This window comes from Halichoerus grypus, chromosome 6, assembly GCF_964656455.1.
Source record: "Halichoerus grypus chromosome 6, mHalGry1.hap1.1, whole genome shotgun sequence".
NCBI lineage: Eukaryota > Metazoa > Chordata > Mammalia > Carnivora > Phocidae > Halichoerus > Halichoerus grypus.
In genome coordinates, this window is record NC_135717.1 from 70,746,634 (window position 1) to 70,764,028 (window position 17,395).

General features: G+C 37.9%; 1 pseudogene; it reads right to left on the reverse strand.

Moving 5' to 3' along the window:
• Window positions 1-459: 459 nt before the first annotated feature.
• On the reverse strand, window positions 460-978 carry LOC118521291 (60S ribosome subunit biogenesis protein NIP7 homolog; annotated as a pseudogene).
• Window positions 979-17,395: the final 16,417 nt, after the last annotated feature.

A 17,395-nucleotide genomic window follows, 5' to 3' on the forward strand; every position in this document is an offset into this window, starting at 1 on the left:
TTTCATCATATTAATAAATAATGAAGGAAATCCATTGTATTCTTATTATGAGTTTGGAAAACAGTGTTGTTACAGATAACAGTAAGCTATTCTTTTTTAAAATTTTTATTTTTTATTTAAATTCAATTAGCCAAGGTATAGTACATCAATAATAAGCTATTCTTGTCCTGAGTTCCAGTGATTTAGAACCTGTTACTCAAGACCAAAAGCTCTCTGATTCAAATATAAAACACAGTATTCTATTTAGTCACAAACACAAAGATCTACAATGCCATTTTTGAGCCATTTCTGCATAACAGTCCAGCCTACATTCATCCCTTATAGAGATAATATTAAACTAAGAAGTCCTTGAAGAATTTACATTGTTAACAGAATTCAACATTATGCTAGAGCATACACAGATACAGGAAACAAAGCAACGTCTTTCCACATAGCATAAGTCCTTACAATGATTTTGTCTTAAGTCAGTGTCTCTTCATGCCACACATATTCCCCAATGTCTGTGATGAAATACCAGAATCACCATAGAATCTACTTTCCTTCAGTCTTGTGCAGACTTTGCTGCCACCCCAAAATTCAAAGGGATGTCTGTCATGGAGTACACCACCTCTCCTTGGTACTGAAAATTATTTTCAGTGATTCAACCCGGTCTGGATTTCAACACATTTTTCCCATACAGGAAGGACTGCTCTGCTCCAGGCTTTATTCACACTTTATACTTGGCATAGGGTACAAGGTAATCCAGAATTGTGATGTGCAACTGGATCTTGTGAGTCTTATTCCATGACACCAGCTTTTCCCTAGAGATGTTGGTGGCCAACTTCAGAATCTTCTCATTCATATAGTACCCCTAGTTATTGTGTAGCCTGAAACAGTAGTTGCCATTGGGCCTGTTGACCAGGAGCTGAAGATTCTCCCAAATGTATTTCGCTATCATCTCAAACATTATGTGGTCTCTTTTTCAATCAAAGGCTGCATTTTCCCACTGGGTTGCAACACTGAATCTACATGACTCAGTGGCCAGAAACAGAACTATTAGTGGTTTTTGACTAGTGGTTAGAACATCTTCTGTATGTAGACATCTATATTAAGTTGATGGCCACATAAGTTTGAACCCATTCTTTACTCCTCTCCCACCCACATTTTAGATATATGGAGTCATATTTTACATTATTTTGTTAACCCCTTGACTGATTTTTTTTACAGAAGGCTTATTTTAACAGATTTTGTTTTCTACTTTTCATACTCTTACTTATGGTCTTTCCTTTCCACTCAAAGAGTCATCTTTAATATTTCTTGTAGGGCTGGTTTAGTGGTCATGAACTCCTTTAGTTTTTGTCTGAGAAACTCTCTCTCTTCTTCTATTCTGAATAATAGCCTGGCTGGAGGGGGTGGGGCTTGGTGTAAGAAAAGTTAAGTAGTGAATGCCTGCAGTGCTGGTTCTCACAGGTGGCAGTGTGTTTATGCTAGGAGGTGGGGGATGGGGCAAATGGCACCTGCCAGCTCCTTTGTTCCCAGAGAAGTCCCTCAGCAAACTCTGAGATCAGTAACTAACTCTCCCTCCCATAAGCTCTTAGTACCTTTCAAACTGTTCCTACCAAGCTGTATGTCCAGGGGCTGTTTGCTAAGCTGGATGTTTAAAGATGGGACTCAGCCTCTAGTTGCCCTCCAAGCTCTCCTAGAGCCCAGCCTGCTGATTTTTAAAATCCCAGGCTTTAAGTCCCACTGGTTTCCAGCAGCTCATGTGTGGGCTTTCAGATGGAGTTTACAATGCATTAGTGGGAATTGAATACATTTTATGCCCTCTGAGAATCCTTTCTGCCACTCTTGTGATCTCTTCCTTTTCGTCATCATGGACCTCCTTCCTCACTACTGTGTATACTGTAAGAAAGAACTGATTCTCTTTGGTAGTGTCCCATACAGCCGGGGGACCTCAAGTGCCCCCACTGTCTAGTAACTACCATTATCTTTTCTTCTATTCCCTTCTCATCTCTGTTTTTATGAGTTTGACTTTTTAAAAACTTCTACATATAAGTGAAACCATATAGTATTTGTCTTTCTCTGTCTGGCTTATTTCACTTGCCATTCTGACTCCAAACTCATCCAGGTTGTCACAAATGACAAGATATCCTTCTTTCCAGTGATTGAATATTCCATTGTATGCCTACACTACATCTACTTTATCTACTGAGAGACACTTGGGTTCTTTCCATGTCTTCGCTATTGTGAAAATGCTGGAATGACCATGGGTGTGAAGATGTCTTTTTGAAATACTTATTTCAATCACTTTAGATATATGCCCGGGAATGAGAATGCTGGATGATATGGTAGTTCTATTTTTAATTTTTTGAGGACCTTGCATACTATTCTCCGTAATGACTGTACCAATTTCCATTCCTATCAACAGTGTAAAAGTGTTGTCTTTCTCCACATCTTTGCCAACACTTATCTTATCCTTTTGACAATGTGCATTCTAAAAGGTAATATCTTGTTGTGGTTTGATTTTTATTTATTGGATGATGTTGAGTACCTTTTTTATTATTTAAATTCAATTAGCCAACATATAGTATATCTACAGTTTTTGATGTAGTGTTCAATGATTCATCAGTTGTGTGCAACACCCAGTGCTCATCACATCATGTGCCCTCCTTAATGCCCATCACCCAGTTACCCCATCCCCCACCCCCCTCCCCTTCAGCAACCCTCAGTTTGTTTCCCATACTTAAGAATCTCTCATGGTTTGTCTCCTTCTCTGATTTCTTCCCATTCAGTTTTCCCTCCCTTCCCTTGTGGTCGTCTGCACTGTTTCTTATATTCTACATATGAGTGAAACCATATGATAATTGTCTTTCTCCAATTGACTTATTTCACTTAGCATAATACCCTCCAGTTTCATCAAAGTCAATGTAAATGGTAAGTATTCACCCTTTCTGATGACTGAATAATATTCCATTATATATGTGAACCACATCTTTAGTCATTCATCTGTTGAAGGGCATCTTGGCTCCTTCCACAGTTTGGCTATCATGGACATTGCTGCTATGACCATTGGGGTGCATGTGCCGCTTCTTTTCACTACATCTGTGTCTTTGGGGTAAATACCCAGTAGTGCAATTGCTGGGTCATAGGGTCTCTATTTTTTTTTTAAAAGATTTTATTTATTTGACAGAGAGACACAGTGAGAGAGGGAACACAAGCAGGGGGAGTAGGAGAGGGAAAGCAGGCTTCCCGCGGAGCAGGGAGCCCGATGTAGGGCTCGATCCCAGGACCCTGTGATCATGACCTGAGCCGAAGGCAGATGCTTAACAACTGAGCCACCCAGGCGCCCCTCTATTTTTTTTTGAAGATTTTATTTATTTATTTGACAGAGAGAGACACAGCGAGAGAGAGAACACAAGCAGGGGGGGTGGGAGAGGGAGAAGCAGGCTTCCTGCGGAGCAGGGAACCCGATGCGGGGCTTGATCCCAGGACCCTGGGATCATGACCTGAGCCAAAGGCAGATGCTTAACGACTGAGCCACCCAGGTGCCCCTCATAGGGTCTCTATTTTTAATTTTTTGAGGAACCTCCACACTGTTTTCCAAAGTGGCTGTACCAACTTGCATTCCCACCAACAGTGTAAAACAGTTCCCCTTTCTCCACATCCTTGCCAACATTTATTGTTCCCTGTCTTGTTAATTTTAGCCATTCTGACTGGTGTAAGGTGGTATCTCATTGTGGTTTTGATTTGTATTTCCCTGAGGCCAAGTGATATGGAGCATTTTTTCGTGTCTGTTGGTCATTTGTATGTCTTCTTTGGAGAAGTGTCTGTTCATGTCTTCTGCCCATTTCTTGACTGGAGTACTTGTTTTTTGGGTGTTGAGTTTGAGAAGTTCTTTATAGAACTTGGATACCAGCCCTTTATCTGTTATGTCATTTGCAAATATCTTCTCCCATTCTGTAGGTTGCCTTTTAGTTTTGTTGATTGTTTTCTTTGCTATGCAGAGTCTTTTTACCTTGATGAAGTCCCAAGAGTTCATTTTTTATTTTGTTGCCCTTGCCTTGAGAGACATATCTTGTAAGAAGTTGCTGCAGCTGAGGTCGAAGAGTTTACTGCCTGTGTTCTTCTCTAGGATTTTGATGGATTCCTGTCTCACACTGAAGTCATTCATCCATTTTCAGTTTATCTTTGTGTATGGTGTAAGAGAATGATCCAGTTTCATTCTGCATGTGGCTGACCAATTTTCCCAGCATCATTTATTTAAGAGACTGTCCTTTTTCCATTGGATACTCTTTCCTGCTTTGTCGCAGATTAGTTGACCATAGAGTGGAGGGTTCACATCTGGGCTCTCTATTCTGTTCCATTGGTCTATATGTCTGTTTTTGTGCCAGTACCATGCTGTCTTGGTGGTCAGAGCTTTATAATATAGCTTGAAATCAGGCAGCATGATGCCCCCAACTTTGTTTTTCTCTTTCAACATTTCCTTGGCAATTTGGGGTCCTTTCCCTTTTCTTTTGGATAAGTCTGGACACAGGTTTATCGATCTTATTAATTCCTTTAAAGAACCAGCTTCTAGATTCGTTGATCTGTTCTACTGTTTGTTTTGTTTTGTTTTTTTGTTTTTTGTTTTGTTTTGTTTTTGGTTTCTATCTCATTGATTTCTGCTCTAATCTTTATTATTTCTCTTCTCCTGCTTGGTTTAGGCCTTATTTGCTGTTCTTTCTCCAGCTCCTTTAGGTGTAAAGTTAGCTTGTGCTTTTGGGATTTTTCTAATTTTTTGAGAGAGGCTTGGATGGCTATGTATTTCCCCCCTTAGGACCGCCTTTGCAGTATCCCACAGGTTTTGGACTGATGTGTTTTCATTCTCATTCATTTCCATGATTTTTTTTTTAAGTTCTTTAATTTCCTAGGTGACCCATTCATTCTTTAGTAGGATGGTCTTTAACTTCCAAGTGTTTGATTTCCTTCCAAATTTCCTCTTCTGATTGAGTTCCAGTTTCAAAGGACTGTTGTCTGAATATATGTAGGGAATAATCTCAATCTTTTGGTATCAGTTCAGGCCTGATTTGTGACTCAGTATTTGGTCTATTCTGGAGAAAGTTCCATATGTACTCAAGAAGAATGAATATTCTGTTGTTTTAGAATGGAATGTTCTATATATCTGTGAAGTCCATCTGGTCCAGTGTGTCCTTCAAAGCCGTTGTTTCTTTGTTGATATTCTGCTTGGATGATCTGTCTATTGCTGTGAGTGGGGTGTTGAAGTCCCCTAATATTAATGTATTAATGTATTATTATCAATATGTTTCTTTACTTTGGTTATTCATTGGTTTATGTAGTAGGCTGCTTTCATTTGGGGACATAGGTATTTACAATTTTTAGATCTTCTTGTTGGATAGACCCTTTAAGTATGATATAGTATCAGTCTACATCTCTTACTACAGTCTTTGGTTTAAAATCTAATTTGTCTGATATGAGGATTCCTACCCCAGCTTTCATTTGAGGTCCATTAGTATGGTAAATTGTTCTCCACCCCCTCACTTTCAGTCTGGAGGTGTCTTTAGGTCTAAAATGAGTCTCTTATAGACAGCATATGGATGGTTCTTGCTTTTTTATCCAATCTGATACCCTGTGTGTTTTGGTTGGAGCATTTAGCCCATTTACATTTGGAGTAACTATTGAAAGATATGAATTTGGTGCCATTGTATTACCTGTAAAGTCCCTGTTTCTGTAGATTGTCTCTGTTTCTTTCTGGTCTATGTGACTCTTGGGGTTTTTCTTTGCTTACAGTACCCCCCTTATTATTTCTTGCAGGGCTGGGTTGGTGGTCATATATTCTTTCAGTTTCTATCTGTCTTGGAAGCTCTTTATCTCTTCTTCCATTCTGAATGACAGCCTTACTGGATAAAGTATTCTTGGCTGCATGTTCTTTTAATTTAGTACCCTGAATATGTCTTTCCAGTCCTTTCTGGCCTGCCAGGTTTCTGGGGGTAGGTCTGAGGCTATTCTGATGTTCCTCCCTCTGTACGTATGTAAGGAACCTCCTCTCCCTAGCTGCTCTCAGGATAGCTTCTTTTTATCTAAGATTTGCAAGCTTCACCATTATATGTCAGGGTCTTGACCTATTTTTATTGATTTTGGAAGGGTTCCTCTCTGTCTCTTGGACATGAATGCTTGTTTCCTTCCCCAGATTAGCGAAGTTCTCAGCTGTGATTTGCTCAAGTGTACCTTCTCGCCGTCTCTCTCCCCACCCCCTCATGTACCCCATAATTCTGACATTGGTTCGTTTCATGTCATCATTGCTAGACACGTTTCTTCATGGGCTATTAGTTGTCTTTCTCTCTTTTACTCAGCTTCCTTCCTTTCCATCAGGCTGTCCTCTAGATCATTTATTTTCTCTTCTTCCTCATTTACCCCAGCTGTTAGAGCTGTTAGAGCATCCAATTTAGACTGTATCTCATTCATAGCATTTTTAAGTTTGGCCTGATTGATCTCATTTCCACCCTTAGAGATTCTGTATTGTCATTTATGCTTTTCTCAAGCCTATCTATTAACTTTATAATTGCTATCCTGAATTCCATCTCTGACATCTTATTTATATCCATATCGATTAGCTCTGTGGCAAAAAACATTGCCTTTGGTTCTTTCTTTTGTTATGAATTTCTCCTTCTGGTCATTTTGCTCAGAGAAGGATGGGTAACCAAATGAGAAGAGTCCAAAATATCAACCACAACCCAAGCAAAATATACCTTAGAAAAATCCAAGTGGTTGGAAGCCGCCACAGAAAAGCAAACAAAACTACAATGAAACAAAGCAATAAAAAGGGGGTGGGGAAGAAAGACTATAATAATAACACAGGTGGCCAATGCAGGGTGATCCACTTGTTCCTGATTGAATTTTGGTCTCTCTGTTAGAAGACACTACATCTCAAAATTGCAAAGAAAGCAAAACTTATATATATATATATTTGAATAGAGTAAAAAAAGGACTAAACTGAAGCATATATCTATAAAATGTAGATGTAAAAAGTAAAAGTTAAAAAGCAATTTAAAAACATAAATTGGTAAAATAAGAATCTAGTTGAAATGGGAAAAAGGTAAAAAAAAAAAAAAAAAAAAGAAAGAAGAGAAAAAGAAGCAGAACATTTTAGACCGAAAGATAAAAGTCTTGAGAAAACACCTGTAGCTCAATATACTATTTTCCCCTGGTGCTAGAGTTTTACAGTCTTGTGGGATCCATAAAGTTTTATTCCACCAGTTCTTCCAATCTGTCTTCTGGGGGAGGAGTCCTGCTGTGCGACCTCTCAGGTGTCTTTCCCTGGGTGGAGTTGCCCCACCCTTTGTCAGGGGTCTGGCCTCAGTGTAAACTTATCATATATCTGGCTTTTGTTCCCTGGAGGTTTTCTGTGCTTCTTCAGAGGATCAGAGCAAAAATGGCCAAGCCCAGATCTCTGGCTGAGCTGAGAGATCATGGTCCTCCCCTCTTCAATAAACCCTCTGGGACAGTTTTCATTTTTGTGTGTGCCAAACCCCGCAGACTCTTTCCATGTGCACCTACTGCAGTCCTCCTGGGGGGAGTCCCAGGGACCCTCAAGCACCCCTGCCCTTTGTGTCCTCAGGACTGCCAGTGGTTGTTGGCTTGTGCGGGCATTCTGCTCTGCTGCTCCTGGGTCATGGCTGGGTGCCGCTCTACTGTCCTTTCGGGAACCACCACCGCCCTGAGAGCTGTTGCCTAGTTGTGAACACAGCTGTTTTGCCCCTCCCAGGGGATGGTAAATGGCCCACACATTCCAGTCCTTTTCACGGTGCTCAGGCAAAGAGTGGTCACCCGACTGGCCTGGCTCACAGTTTATGGCAACCCAAAATGCAAGTTCCCTCCTGGGTTCACTGACCATAACCAGTTTCCCTGCTCCACTGCTTGGGTACTCTACCAGTTCAGGCATTCCCGTTCATTCTGTGTCTCCTGGGATGCTGAGACCACAGTGACCCATCTGGAATTCTGCCCCTTTCATCCCCTGAGCCCTTTTCAGTAAGGGATATCTCTCACTGGAGCGGATTTCTAAAGGTTCTAATTTTGTGCTCCAGTGTTATATCACTTTTCAGTAGCCAGCATATGGAGTCTCCCTCCCCCCCTCCATTTATTTTCCCATTTCTCCCCACAGATTCACAACTCTGCACATCCTACCTTGCAAAAATCAGTTGCTTTTCTACTTGCAGAGTTCCAGATATATTTTCTTACCTCTCAGGCTGAATTTGTGGGCGTTCAGAATGGTTTGATAGTTATCCAGCTAAATTCAAGGGACCAGATGAAACGAGGTCCCCTACTCTTCTGCCATCTTGCCTTTTTCTCCTGAGTACCTTTTCTCGTACCTTTTTATTTGTATGTCTGCTTTGGAAAAATGTTTATTTCTGTTATTTCCCCCTTTTAAAATTGTGTTGTTATTTTGTTGTTGAGTTTCATCAGTTTTTTATATTTGGATATTAATCAGATATGAGGTATGAAAACACTTTTACCCATTCTGTAGATGGCCTTTTCATTTTGTTGACTTTCTTAGCATTTTGTTTTGGGCAGTCCTACTTGTTTATTTTGTATTTTTTTGTCTTTGCTTTTGGTGTCAAAGAAAAAAAAAAAAACATAGTCAAGTCCAATGTCAAGGAGATAACCTCCTTTGTTTTCTTCTATAAGTTTTATAGTTTTAGCTATTAACATCCAAACCTTTAATGTATTTTGAGTTGAATGTTGTATATGGTGTAAGATAAGGGTCTGGCTTCATTCTTTGTTTTTTGTTTTTGTTTTTTTTAAAGATTTTATTTATTTATTTGACAGAGAGAGACACAGCGAGAAAGGGAACACAAGCAGGGGGAGTGGGAGAGGGAGAAGCAGGCTTCCCACTGAGCAGGAGCCTGATGCGGGGCTAGATCCCAGGACCCCGGGATCATGACCTGAGCTGAAGGCAGATGCTTAATGACTGAGCCACCCAGGCGCCCCTTCATTCTTTAATTTGTGGTTACTTAATATTTAGCAAATGCCATTTATTGCAGAGACTGTCCTTTCTCCATTGTATATCCTTGGCTACTTTATTAAAAATTAATTGATAATATATGCATGGGCTTCTTCCTGGGCTTTCTGTTCTGTTCACCAGTGTGTTACTTCAATGCCAATATCATGTTGTTTGGATTGCTATAGTTTTGTAATGTAGCTTGAATTCAAGAAGTGTGATGCCTCCAGCTTTATTCTTTCTCAAGATTTCTGTGTCTAGTCTAGGTCTTTTGTGGTTCCATACAAATATTAGGATTATTATTTCTATGTCTGTGATAAATGCCATTCGAATTTTGACAGGGATACATTGCATCTGAGGATCACTTTGGGCACAACAGACATTTAAAAATATTGAGTTTTTTCAATAAATGAACATTGAATATTTATAATTTTTTGTGTTTTTCAATTTCTTTCATCCAAGTTTTGTGGTTTCAGGGTACAGATATTTAACCTCCTTTGTTAAATTTATTCTTAAGTATTTTATTCTTTTTGATGCTACTGTAAATGGCAATACTATTTATACTTCTTCAGATATTTTATTGCATAGAAATGCAGTGATTTTTGTATATTGCATTTGTATCCTCAAACTTTACTGAATTTTTATATTCACTCTAACAGTTTGTTGGTGGAGTCTTTAGGATTTTCTGTATTTGAGATCATATCATCCCAAACGGTAACATTTTTTTTTCTTCTCCAGTGTACATGCCTTTTATTGATTTTTCTTACCTAATTGCTGTGGCAATGATTTCTAGTACTAAGTTGAATAAAAGTAGAAAAAATGTGCATCCTTGTCTTGTTTTTGATCTTAGTGGAAAATCTGTCAGCTCTCTTTGGTGAATATGCTTAGCTTTGGACTTGTCATTTATGGTCTTTATTATGTTAGTGTATATTCCCTTTATGGTCATTTTGTTGGCAAATTTTTACCATGAAAGGATATTGAATTCATTCAGATGCTTTTACTGGATTTCCTGATAACATCATATGGATTTTATCCTTCATCTTGTTAATGCATATCACATTTACTGATTTGCATATGTTGAACATTATTGGACTAAATCTCCCTTGGTGATGGTGTATGATCTTTTAATGTACTGCTTAATTTGTTTGCAAATATTTTTTTGAATATTTCTACACCTATGTTCATCAGGGATATTGGCCTGTAATGTTCTTTTCTTGTAGCGTCCTTTCCTGGTTTTGGTATCAGAGTAATGCTGGCCTTGTAAAATGAGTTTGGAAGTGTTCCTTTCTCTTCATTTTTGGAAAGAGTTTAAAAAGGATTAGTATAAAATCTTTTTAAAAATGTTTGGTAGAACTTACCAATGAAGCCATCTGGTACTAGACTTTCCTTTTTTGAGACTTTTTTAATTATTAATTCATCTCCTTCTCAGTAATTGATCTCATCAGATTTTCTTCTCTTTTCTTTTTTACAGATGTCATTTATTTATTTGAGAGGGAAGAGAGAGAGAGAGAGAGAGAGTGCACAGGTGGGGGGCAGAGGCAGAGGGATAGGAAGAAGCAGACTCCCGCTGAGCAGGAAGCCTGATGCAAAGCTCAGTCCCAGGACCCTGAGATCATGACCTGAGCCAAAGGCAGATGCTTAACTGACAGAGCCACCCTGGTGCCCCTGATCTCATCAGATTTTCTATTTTTTCAGGATTCAGTCTTTGAAGGTCATATGTTTGTAGGAATTTATCCATTTCTTCTAGGTTGTCCAACTTATTGGTGTATAATTATTCATAGAAATCTTTTATTATCTTTTCCAAATTTGTGTTTTGTAATGTCTTCTGTGTCATTTCTTATTTTACTTGTTCTACTCCTCAAATGAGTGGCTGAATGGTAAAAACAAACAAAACCCAAATATATGTTTCCTGTAAGTGATTTGTTTCAGCTTTCAGGAAACATATGAACTGAAATAGAAGCAATGGAAAAAGATATTCCATGGAAATAGGAACCAAAACAGAGAAGTGACTATACTTATATTGAACAAAATAGACCTTAAGATAAAGAATGTGACAAGAGACAAAGAAGGTCATTATGTAGTAAAGATGATATAACATTTGTAAATATTTATGCACCTAACATAGGAGCAACAAAATATATATAAAACAAATACCAACTGATCAGAAAGGAGAAATGGAGACACAGTAAGAGTAGGCGACTACCTAGAATGAGTCATAAAGAAATAAAAATCTGAATGAGCCAAAAATGAGTAAGGAGATTGAAGCAGTAATAAAAATCCTGAACCTAAGAAAAACCTAAGAACAGATGGCTTAACCGGTGAATTCTATTACACATTTAAAGAAAAATTAACAAAATCCATTTTAAACTCTTGTTAAAAATTGAAAAGTAGATAACACTTGTAAACTCATTTTAGGAGGCCAGCATTACCTGGACATCAGAGATAAAGACACTTTAAGCAAAGAAATATACTGACCAGAATCCCTGATGTATACAGGTGTAGTTTCTCAAGAAAATATTAGCAAACCACATTCAACAGGACATTAAAAAAAATAGTCAACATGATCAAGTGGATTTTTATGCTTAAGATGCAAGGATGGATCAACATAAGCAGAAAGTCTCAACCAAAAAACTGTTAGAACTAATATATGAATTTGGTAATGTTAAAGGACACAAAATCAAGATATAGAAGAGTGGCATTTCTATACAGCAACAATGAAATATGAACTATCTGAAAGAGAAATTAAAAAAGAAATGTCATTTATCATAGCATTAAAAACTACTTAGGAATAACTTTAACCAAGGAGATGAAAGACCTATACATTAAAAACTGTAAGACATTGAAGTAGACACACTTGGAAAGATATCCCATGTTCTTGTATTTGAAGAATTAATATTGTGAAAACGTCCATATTACCCAAAGTGATCTACAGATTCAGATCAATCCCAATCCAAATTCTAATGACATTTTCTACATAAATAGAAAAATTATCCTAAAATTTGTATAGAATCACAAAAGACCCCAAAGAACCAAAGCACTCCTGGGAAAGAACAAAAGTGCAAGCATCACACTATCAGATTTCAAGCTTTATTACAAAGCTATATTAATCAAAACAGTATGGTACTGGTATAAAAGCAGGCACATAGAGCAGTTGAATAGAATAGAGAGCCCAGACTTAAGCCCATGCATATATAGTCAACTAATTTTTGACAAGGATGCCAAGAACTCACAATGGGGAAAGTATAACCTCTTTAATAAATGGTGTTGGTAAAACTGAATATCCACATGCAAACTAATGAAACTAGAGCCTATCTTACACTATTCACAAAAATTAACTTGAAATGGGTAAAAGACTTAAACATGAGATCTCACCATAAAACTCCTAGAAGAAAACTTAGGGAAAAGAACCTTGATATTGGTCTTAGTAATGATTTCTTGGATAAGACATCAAAAGGACAGGCAACAAAAACTAAAATAAACAAATGGGACTACATTAAAAGGTTTCTGCACACTAAATGAAACAACCAATTGAAAAGAACCTACAGAACGAGGGAAAATATTCATAAACCATATATCTGATAAGAGGTTAATATTAAAAAATATAAAGGACTCATATAACTCAAGAGTAAAAAAACACAATTTAAAATTGGGCAATGAATCTGAGTAGATAATTCTCAGAGATGTACAAATGTCCAATATGGGTATGAAAAGGTGCTCAACATCACTAATCATCAGAGAAATGCAAATGAAAACCACAATGAGATGTTACCTCACACCTGTTAGCATGGTTATAATAAAAAAAAAAATTACAAATCTTGGCAAAGATGTGGAGAAAAGGGAACCCTTATATAATGTTGGTGGGAGTATCAAATGGTACAGCCACTATGAAAAACAGTATGGTAGCTCCTCAAAAAATTAAAAATTGAATTTTTATGATGTGATCCAGCAGTCCTGCTCTTGGTTATATATCTGAAGAAATTAGTACTTCACACCTATGAGACTGTACATCCATGTCCATTGCAGCATTATTCAGAATTGCCAAGATATGGAAACAATCTAAATATTCTTCTATGGATGAATAAAGAAAATGTGACAAAGATATAAAAAAGAAGGAAATCGTACCTTTTATGAGTGCATGGATGAAACTGGAGATCATTATGCTAAGTGAGGTAAACCAGAAAGAGAAAGACAAACACTGTATGGTATCACTTTTATGTGGAATATAGAAAACAAACAAACAAAAACTCAACTTCATTGAAATAGAATTTTGGTTTCCAGGGGCTTGGGGAAGATGGAAATGAGTTGATATAGGTCAAAGGGCAAAATATTTCAGCTGTAAGAAGAATACGTTCTGAGCATCTAATATACAGAATAGGGACTATAGTCAAAAATATAATATTGTATACTTGAAGTTGTTAAGAGTAGATCTTAAGCATTCTCACCAAAACAAACAAACAAAAAACCACCACCCAGAGTTACCATTAGTATGTATGCGAGGTGATGGACATTTTAATTATCTTGATCTTGGTAATCATTCTTCAATATATATGTCTATCAAATGATCATGTTGTACATTTTAAGTAGATACAATTAAATTGTTAAAAAATGGTTGAGAAAAAAGAACTCTCAGATGGTATATTCCAGGCAGAGAATTTTCTCAATGCATGATGTAGCCAGGCAGGCCTACAGTCATTGTTACTACTTTTAGCAGTGCAACTTAAATAAGACATTGTGTCACTTTGAAAATCGTAGACATGGTCTGCAGAGTTTTGTTGTCCTAATATTTGAAATAATAACACATCAGAGAAAAACTTGAGCTGTGTTGAAGCATGACATTTGGAGTTTTTGTAAATTACTGAATCTAATCCCATCTCTAATCTATTGTGGACTATTGGTTAAGGGTCATACTTAATAAGAACATACTTATCAATAATTGCTTTATAGCAATTCACATTTATTTACATTTATATGTAAATGAATATGTATATGTAAATGAATTAAATTTCTTAAATATAAGACAGGGTGAATGAATAAGTAAAAAAAAAAAGAGACACATCTAGGGGCGCCTGGGTGGCTCAGTTGGTTAAGCGACTGCCTTCGGTTCAGGTCATGATCCTGGAGTCCTGGAATCGAGTCCCACATTGGGCTCCCTGCTCAGCGGGGGGTCTGCTTCTCCCTCTGACCCTCTTCCCTCTCGTGCTCTCTGTCTCTCATTCTCTCTCTCTCAAATAAATAAATAAAATCTTTAAAAAAAAAAAGAGAGACATATCTATATATTACTTACAAGAGACTCCTTTCAGAAATAAAAACATAATGAATCATGGATCACTACATCAAAAACTAATGATGTATGGTGACTAACATAACATAATAAAATTAAATTAAATTTAAAAAATAAAGTATAAAAAAAGAAATAAAACACACAGATGTAAGTGAAGAGATGAAAAAAGAAAGATGATGTAAACTTTACCTATACCAGACAAAAAAGATTTTATTTTTTTTTAAAGATTTTATTTATTTATTAGAGAGTGAGCACAAGTGGGGAGTAGAGGCAGCAGGAGGAGCAGCCTCCCCACTGAGCAGGGAGCTGGACATGGGGCTCAATCTCAGGACCCTGGGGTCATGACCTGAGCTGAAGGTAGATGCTTAACTGACTGAGCCACCCCGGTGCCCTGACAAAAAAAGATTTTAAAACAAAGATTGTCATAAAAGACAAAGAGGGATACTACATAATGATGAAAGGGTCAATCCAGCAAGAAGATATTACATTTATAAGTATATATGAATTTAACACAGAAACCTCAAAATATATAAAGCAAATATAAACAAGCTTAAAGGGACAAATTGACAGCAATACAATAATAGTAGGAAACACTCCACTACATGAATGAATAGATTATGCAGAGAGAAAATCAGTAAGGATCAAGACAAGGATGTCCACTCTCCCTACTTTTATTCAACATAGTATTGGAAGTCCTAGCCATAGCAATTAGGCAAGGAAAAGAAATAAAAAGCATCCAAATTAGAAAGGAAGAAGTAAAACTGTCACTATTTGCAGATTACATACTATATATGGAAAATGCTAAAGACTCCACCAAAAAATGATTAGAACTAATAAATTAATTCATTAAAGTTGCAAGATACAAAATTAATATACAGAAATACATTGTGTTTCTCTATACACATTATGAAGTATCTGATAAATCAAGAAATATTATATACAAGTACATCAGAAAGAATAACATACCCAGGAATAAATTTAACCAAGGAGGTAAAAGACTATACACTGAAAACTACAAGAGGTTGAGGAAAGAAATTGAAGAAGAAATTACTGGGGAGATATTCTGTGCTCATGAATTGGAAGATATAATATTGTTAAAACGTCCATACTGCCCAAAGAAATCTGCAGATTCAGTGCAGTACCTATCAAAATTTTGATGTAATTTTCCACAGAACTAGAACAAATAATTCTAAAATCTTCAAGGAAATAAAAATGACCCTAAATGGCCAAAACAATCTTGAGCAAGAAGAAAAAAAAACAGAGACATGATGCTTCCTATGTTTAAACTATACCACAAAGTCTTTGCTTGAGGTGAGACATCCATCTTCTGCTTTCTGACATAGGTGCTTCTAGTGTTCTGGCCTTCTGACTCAGACTGAGATTTATACCACTGGCCATCCAATTCTCAGGTCTTCAGACTCAAACTCAATTATACCACTGGCTTTCCTGGTTCTCTAATTTGCAAATGGCAGATCATGGGACTTCTCAGCCTCCATAATCACAAAGATGGCAGAATAGGAGGACCCTGACCTCACATTGTTCTACATTTACAATTAGATATCATCACAACCAGAGAGTGATCCAAAGACTGGCAGAACAAACTCCACAACTAAATATAGAGAAGAAGCTGTATCTGAAAGCTTAGGAAGGTAAAAAAAGGCAGAGAATGGCTGCCCACAGGAGAGAGGGAACTACAGGAGCAGAGAGGGCAGGTCAGGGATCTGACATCGGGAAGACTAATCCCCAAAATGTTTGGCTTTAAAAACTAGGGGGACTGAACTCTGAGTTTGTAAAACCAGTGGGACTTGGAGCCTGAAGCTTTAAAACCTGACTCAGCACTGGATGAGTTGGGAGGGTAAGTGATAGCTGGATCACGGCCTTTAAAGAGAGAGTAGCCTGCATGCAGAGAGGTTACATAAAAACAGCAGTTTACACAATGTCAGGGACAAACAAGAGACAGCTCTGTTAATACAGGTTTCAGAGTGTGTTGGGGGGCTTCTTTGAAAATGAGGGAGCTGGCAGGCACCATTTTCCTCCCCCACTCCCAAGCATAAACTCAGAGCCACCTTCAGTAGGTGGGGCTGCATGGATACTTTTTGCCTTGACCCAGAGCTCAGGAAAATTTTGTTAAAGCTGTGCATGCACCCAGACCAGTTGCCAGGTGTACAGTTGCTACCACATGACTGGCCCAAATGCCCCATCATGAAGTCATATGCCCCCAGTCACCATTGTGCACTGGGCCCACCACATGCAGCCATCATCACAGACCACACCCAGCCTTGCATCCTTGGTGGCTCCAGCACACAGCCCCCAGCTTCCACAGCACTTTGGGGGATCTGGCATAGATCTAGTGGCCCAACACAAAATATGCTAACATGGCTGCCCTGCTCCCAAGTTCCCTGGTGGGCATGCCCCCTCAGAGCTGGCCTGCCTGGGGTCCAACAAACACTATAGAGAACAAACACAGCCCACAACAGGCAGAGAGTCAGTGCAGATGACTGCACTGAAAGGAACAATGACTCAGACATAACAATGGGGCATAAGCATCACATATAGAATACTCTCTTGAGTGCCGGTTTCTGGTGAACTGGGGACACTGCACTGGAGGGCACTCCAGGACCTCCTTTTTATAGCCACTACTTTCAAGAGCAGAAGACACAGTCACTTTCTTAACACATAGAAACAGACCCAGAGAGGCAGACAAAATGAAGAGACATTTATCCCAAATGAAAGAACAGGACAAGGTCACAGCCAGAGAGCTAAGTGAAATAAATATAAGTAACATGCTGAATAGAGAATTTAAAGCAATGATCATAGGATACTCACTGGACTTGAGAAGATAATGGAAGACATGAGTGAGACCCTTAACACAGAGATAAGGAATAACAGCAGAGATAAAGGGCTCAATAAATGAAATGAGGAACACCCTTGATGGAATGAACAGCATGATGGAAGAAGAAGGGAAATAAATTAGTGACCAAGAAGACAGAGTAATGGAAAGTAGTTAAGCTACACAAAACAGAGAAAAAACAATTACATAAAAAGAGAATAGACTTACGGAACTCAGTGACTCCATCAAATGTAATAGCATTTATAATGTGGGAGTCCCAGAAGAAGAGAAAAAAAGGAGCGGAAAATTT